General features: G+C 37.2%; 1 long non-coding RNA gene across 2 annotated transcripts; it reads right to left on the bottom strand.

Moving 5' to 3' along the window:
• Positions 1–287: 287 nt before the first annotated feature.
• LOC114544720 lies at positions 288–6,414 on the bottom strand. Of its 2 annotated transcripts, XR_003690537.1 has the most exons (5): positions 6,030–6,414; positions 5,361–5,397; positions 4,889–4,957; positions 3,831–3,947; positions 288–438 (listed from the first exon to the last, which is right to left on the bottom strand). It is a non-coding gene; the product is annotated as an uncharacterized LOC114544720 (long non-coding RNA). The 2 variants fall into 2 exon arrangements; XR_003690536.1 differs by lacking the exon at positions 5,361–5,397.
• Positions 6,415–7,073: the final 659 nt, after the last annotated feature.

Consider the following 7,073-nt stretch of genomic DNA (forward strand, 5'->3'; position numbering starts at 1 on the left):
CTATTTACACACTACTGCGTTGATCATGCATTCAAATTCCAACAAAAGCTTCATTTCAATAGCGGGGACTTTTTTTTGGGACACCCTGTACAGGGTGTCCCAAAAAAAAGTCCCCGCTATTGAAATGAAGCTTTTGTTGGAATTTGAATGCATGATCAACGCAGTAGTGTGTAAATAGCATATTTATTAGGTTGAGGCATTCAAATAAAGCGTCTTGCTTTCAATTGGGTTTATCATAATATTAAGGCAATCAGATTCGAACAAAGGCTTGATTTCAATAGAGGGGACATTTTTTTGGGACACCCTGTATGTTCATTACACTCCATGCACGATCCTTCACAACTCGTGCATAAAAATCGTACGCACTCGCCAACGATGAAGTAATCTCTATATATTAAGCATATTTTTCCTTGGGCTTGGATCCTGTGGACATGGCGTCTAAACAACAAGATAGACAAAAATGAATTTGAAAACGCTCAAAAATAACGCTCCTGTGCACATACCTAGCCTAATTAGGCTTCTGGGATTTGAAAATACGTTTCCAGGAGCTGCACTATCAAAATAAGCCACAAAGTGAATTAAAATTACTTCGATTACGAATGGCTCAGCTAATAAGAGATTTAACAACCATTTTAGACGGAGGTTGAGTTTGCTCCTATAAGTTTAAAAACAGAAATCTCTTAGTTCTGTTCTTAACTGAGCCAATCGTAAGTAATCAAAGTCATAAGTTTAATTCACTTTGTGTGTTTGTTTTAAGGTCCCATATGTCGCCGATGGAAATCTCGAAACCGTAGATAGTCAGTTGCATCATTTAAATCGATACTAGGTAGCTAGAACACTGCCGATTTTATTGACCGACATATATATATATATATATATATATATATATATATATATATATATATATATATATATATATATATATATATATATATATATATATATATATATATATATGTTATTTACCGGCTGCGAGGTCCGGATGCAAAAAACTGTGCCGGAGGTCTCGAAAACGGCCCGAGGCCGTAGGCCGAGGGATGTTTTTGAGACCGAGGGCACAGTTTTTTGCATCCGGACCGAAGCTGCCGGTAAATAACGTGTTTATTTTTTAACCTTGACTTTTTTGACTTTATAAAACACAAAAAAATACAACAAATTTAATGAATAAACTATAAAAATTTTAAATTCTGCAAGCCATTTTAGAATTTTAATACGTCAACAACTCCTTATAAGGATATCCTAGTCGGGAAACAGCCAATGAAATGGCAAATATTGTTACCATAGCAACTAAATCACGGCGAATCGATTAAAAAAACAACGTATTGACAAGCGAAAAATGGCGTAAAAAATCCAAAAAGAGAAGTTTTTCGGGTATGTTTTTTATTTTTAACATTCATTTAGCCTTTTCCAGAAAGGTTTTCACACATTTTAGCCGTACGTTGCTTTGGTTTTGTCGTTTTGCTTGCATTTTTCACAGCGGGCCGAATGCATTTTGCAGCGGGCCGGATGCAAAATTTTGGCCCGCTGTGAAACGCTTTACAGCCAATCAGATTGCTTCATTTACAGAGTTTAAAAATAAATAATGTTAATGACTAGCGGGCTTTTCATCCATGCATTGCAGTCCAGTGGTCAAGGGTTCGGTTCTTGTGCTTGATACCTGTATTCGAATACTGCCTGTAACCACTTTGTTTTTTCTTTTTTTCGTATTTGCAAAGTCCCGAATTGAACCAGTGAAAATACCTTTTGGTTAATTATTTGGGTTATTTGAGGGTTTGGTTTATTTTCTGTGTATATTTGTCGTTTCGCAAGACCGAAAACGCATCGATCGATTCGCGTTCACACTACCGTTTTCGTAGCGTATTCGACTGTTCACACTAAAACGCTTGAATACGTACGATGACCGGATCGTAGTCTGACGTAAAACGGTGATTTGCGCATCCTCGGCATTTGTTCGACTCGCGCTTGTTCGACCAGGTCGAATACAAAATCTTCTAGTTGGTCTGCAAGACCGATTTTTTGCTCGAATTGGACCTGGAGAAGGCCCAAATAAAATGTATGCTCGTAAGACAGCTATTTGTTTTCGGTGTGAAGCCATCATGGCCTTATACAACGCAACAACTCCAGATCGTGCTCGTCCGCCATGTTTGGTTGGAATTATGCCGCGACTTAAGACCTGGAAATGAGTGGCAATCACTGGTGGCAATCGATGCGTGTGACGTAATCGTTTTCAAAAGTACCGTCTTCAAGTGTTCACACTAATACGATATGTATGCGTTTTCATTTGTATTCACTTTCAACAGCGTATTCAAATCGATGCGTTTTCGGTGAATAATTCAAGCACGTTATTCTTCAGTGATCACCTACAATGGTTATCGCCAAAGGTATTGTGTTAAAAAATGCGAGGCTTCCTGTGTGAAACGATGTTGCGACACCACCACTTTGTAACGTTTCGGGACAAACCCGATGCCCTTGGAGCTAAAACCGAAACGTCATTCGGAAAGGCGGACTAAAGATACGCGGTCAAAAATCACACGATTTTCCGGTGGACTGCACTGGCAATGTTACTCCAGGTATACGAGTTCATTTTTAGACTGAAATTTTCGCAATTTGTGAACATATAGTGTAATTGATTGAGAGAAAAAATAATATAGGCAGGAGGTTTTGTGTGCAGAAGATAAGGGTCAGGAAAAGCATGCACAGTGTGGATCCAAATGGAGATCTGCTTAAACTTAACATTGGAAAGTCAAATTATACAGCGAAGAGGTTAACATTATAACGTATAGGCGGGAAAATAACTTACGAATAGTTTACAATTGCGCGGCTTTGCAAAGTGATGTCATCATTCAGTCCTGGGTTTTCTAAATTTGAATCCTTTCCAAGTGCAGACACTTTGAGTAAATTTACATGCATTTCAATCAAATTTACGGCTTTTGTGAGAGGGGATTCGTTTGAATGCTCAGCTGCATAAGGTATTTCTTCTTCGTGGGCCATGTTTTCAGATCAATCTAACAAATTAACGCGTATTTTTCCTGGGGTAACATTGCGAGTGCAGATCACACCGTGTGATTTTGGACCATTTTACCGCGTATTGTTAGACCGCCTTTCCGAATAAAGATTTGCCGAGATCCGAAATGGTTTTGGCTGCAAGGGCATCGGGTTTGTCCCCGAAATGTTAAACAGGAAGTCTAGCATTTTTTAACCCAATACCACTCCATAATCGCCAACCGTCGATGACATATCGACGTCGTCCCAATTTATATACCAGACGAAACAGAATCGCGCTTTTAAAAGCTGCATAGGAATTGCGAAATTATTTATGTGGCAAAGAGTGCACAAGAGCCGCATGAATTTTGTGCTTTGTCCCAACCCCGTATTTATACTAACAGACGGATGATGCTTTAAGACGAACTACTATGCGGATAACGTGTTGACGGATGATCCGTCTGTTTGCCCATGTTAAGGCATGTTTACTCCCAGACGAACTGGAAGAACTATCTTTCGCTTGCCCAAGTTTTTCTAGACGGTCTCTAGTTGTCTCGACGCGATTTTAGTCAACTGACTGCAATCGGAATATATCAAAACAGTTTGATATTTGTCGATGAAGATCGGCTGACAAAAACCGCGTTGTGTGCGGCTGGCTTTCGACACGATTTTTCTTTCTATCATTTCGGTGGAAAAATCTCACATGCGCGGACTACAGGCAGTCCCAAAAAAGTAATTATCGCCTAGCTTCAGCTCGAGCTTGTATTTCTGAAACAACTAAGAATTTTTGATACACCAAAGTATTGTTTTACAAATTTACCGAAACGTTCCTAAGGCATTTTACATACCACTTGTTTGGTGAAATCATTGGTGCTTTTCTCCGAGTGGTAACATATGCGCCAATTATTGTTTGACCATGACTGGCGCGATTAGAGAAAAATTCTTAAATTCAGGGGTACAGTATTCTGCAAAAATAAATTTAACAACAAGCTTGTAACCAAGGTACTCTGAATTTATGATCCTGCGCTGACAATTATGCAGTGTTTAAGTTCTATGTCTAGTTTAAATAATATGTGCCATGTTCACACTGTCTTTCCAGCTCATGGTATCAGATGGCCAAAATTTCAAACACATCCAGGTTTGGTCAAAGTCTGGTACGCCGGATAAATAATGTTCACACACCTAACCTAGACCTGGTCTAAACCAGGTAAAAGCTCATAGTGTAAACACAGCTTTATTTTAATCACCAACGGCCTGTTATAAATTAGGTAAGTATATAGTTAGTTAAGTATATAGTTTTTACAATGTTAGGGTTATAAAATTAGTTGCTCGAGAAAATCAATTTCACCCTTGCTCAAAGGTACAAGGAACATGGTGAAACCACAGATAGCTAAAAGTGCGTATAGATACGCAAAGGAAGTGGTAGGCAGATAGGCTGTGGTCACCCAAGTGAGGAACTAATGTAGATTAGGGAGAAATTATGGGCAGTAGAATATGTGTCAGCCCTGAGAAACAAACTTCTCATGGTTGAAACAGCAGACAGTATATAAAAGAGAAAGGTGAGAGAGCGAGAGAGGGTTTTGAACAGAGTGTCAGAGTGTTTACGGAAAATAGTGATCAGACTTGTAATGAGCTATTGTTAATAAAAATTGAAAACAAATTGTGGTATTGTGATATACAGTATGTACAGTCCCAACGAACGAGAACCAGCAACTATAAAATCTGAGGGATTTTATAACACACCCACCATTATTACAATTGATGTGGCTTACACAGTAGTTACCTTAGGTTGGTACTATCTAATCAAATTTTTGCATCCACACAGTCAATTAGAGCAGAATTGAACTGTTTACTAGCTATTTGATTTTGTAAAAATGAACAAACAAAATATTTAATAGTTCCTAACCTGCATTCAGGTAATCCTCATTAAGAAAAGTCCCTTGTAGAGCCATTTTATGGAATTGCAGTGCTGGAACTAAAAGAGTTTAAGACATGCCTTTCAAATTAACCATGGTACATCAGTTGTGTTATGAAGAGAACTGCAGGTTTTTAGGAAAAAAACACAAATAATTTCAAATGTGTATAAATGATATTTTATGTCTTACATATTGATGTTCTAGTAAAAATGCAATTGAATAATTGCATCTTGTCTTTCTAATAACTCAAATGTTGACGAATAGACCTTTTCAGCTTGCATGCAAATTAACCCATTTCAAATGTTGTGACCATGGAATAGTCAATAAACCATTTGAGACCATGTTACTTGAAATGGGTTAATTTGCATTAAATCTACAAGGAGATTGGTCTAATCTAGCCTAAGCATTTCCATAACCATCATAAAAAAGCATGAATTTTGTCAATATCACTTATTATCCTACCCCCCTCCAAATCCAAGCCCATTTGCCAAGCCTTTGCCTGTGGAATGCATAAAAAGATTGTTGGTGAAACTCAACTTTTATCACTCTTACTGAAGCAATTAGAAAGATGAGAAAATTTGGTAAGCTTTAGTTAAGCTTCCAATGATAATACATGCAATCATGTTTTGGAAACCATAAGGCAGCCCATCAATGTAGTTACATTATACTATCTTATGCAGCATTGACTGGGATCTTTTTTTAAAGTATGCGCAAATGACGAAAAATATCACTAAAATAAGTACAAAAAAACTATGAGTATTTGCTATATAAAGATGTGTAGTGTAGGACAAGTTTGTTGTGCTAAAATCCATTAGGTTGTTTCTGTTTTATGAAAACAGGTCTCAACAATGTTGTGCCCTATAGGGAAAACCAACTTGTTATCACAAACCCACAAACATAGATGTTATCAAGTTGTGGCAATTTGTTGATCAGCCTAACACGATGTTACAACTTGATAATAAACATACAGTTCAAATATCATTCAATATTCAGTGGTGTTTTTTATAAACTGGTAACAACTAGAGCCTTTATTGCTGTGTGGGGAAAACGAACTTGTCACCAAAAAGACTACCTTTTCATGGTAATTCCACGCATAATAAATATGGGCTATTTAGAGTTAATTTAATTTACCTCTCAGATTTGTGATCTGACCATTTTTTAGACAGGATTGACTGCACGAGCTCACTTAACTGACCATTCAAGTTAATCAAATCAACACTCAATATGCCAGAAAAATTATATTTTTCGGTGAGATTGTACAGTGTACTTTCAAGACGCTAGCAACAATGATTGAAATATTACAGAGGTTAAGATACCCTGGTTCCGGTATACGCGTAACCTTATTTTGTTCAATGAATTTCCATCAGTGTTTCTCAATTCAACTTTTTCGAAGATTACCTCGACAATTATTTTCAAGTAGACTTTAGCCTCTTGTGGCGAGCATGAATTGTATCAAGAAACGTGCAAACAACAAAAAATTCCAATGAACAAAATATGGTTACCCGTACCTGTATACCGAAACCGCAAAAACCGCCTGCCATGCAGGTTACCTCGTACCCAGGGTTTTCCCTGAAAGTGACTCATTTCTCATTGAGTGATTCGTGACCAATGTTCCTGACTCGGTGATGGAGCAATGGGAAAAACGAAAATCCAGTATTATAAAGTGGAATCACTGTGATTTGCCTTTCGGCGGGATAAAATAAATATGGTTCGCGGCCGTGGGAATAATTTTATCTCAAATAGACCAAGTTGTTTTTTTGCTTTTCAGTGGAAAACGTTCGAGCAATTCGAGGAATATAAAAGAGTGAGGTAATGCGGATTGAGATGCATTAATTTTCATTGTGGCTTCGGCACGTTATTGATTCGAATGTTGTATATTAATATACGTATTTATATATAGTCAAAGTTTAAAATTTCATTTATTTTAGTATATATACACTCTATAGTCTGTACTGTGCACTATACACTGTTTCGTATAGAACGATTTCACGTTGTCTGTAGAGTTTATATTATATTTGTAGTTACCTAGTCCAGTTTCAAATCTTTAAAAAGGAAGCAAATTTACTACACATTTTTATTTACTGCACCTTTCTAAATTTAGTAGTCCTTTACACTACAATAAATTGAAACAATAGGCTAAGTAAATCCAGTGCCTTCAGATTGATTCAGTGGTTT

This window comes from Dendronephthya gigantea, unplaced genomic scaffold, assembly GCF_004324835.1.
Source record: "Dendronephthya gigantea isolate DGI-Jeju-01 unplaced genomic scaffold, DenGig_1.0 000917F, whole genome shotgun sequence".
Taxonomy (NCBI): domain Eukaryota; kingdom Metazoa; phylum Cnidaria; class Anthozoa; order Malacalcyonacea; family Nephtheidae; genus Dendronephthya; species Dendronephthya gigantea.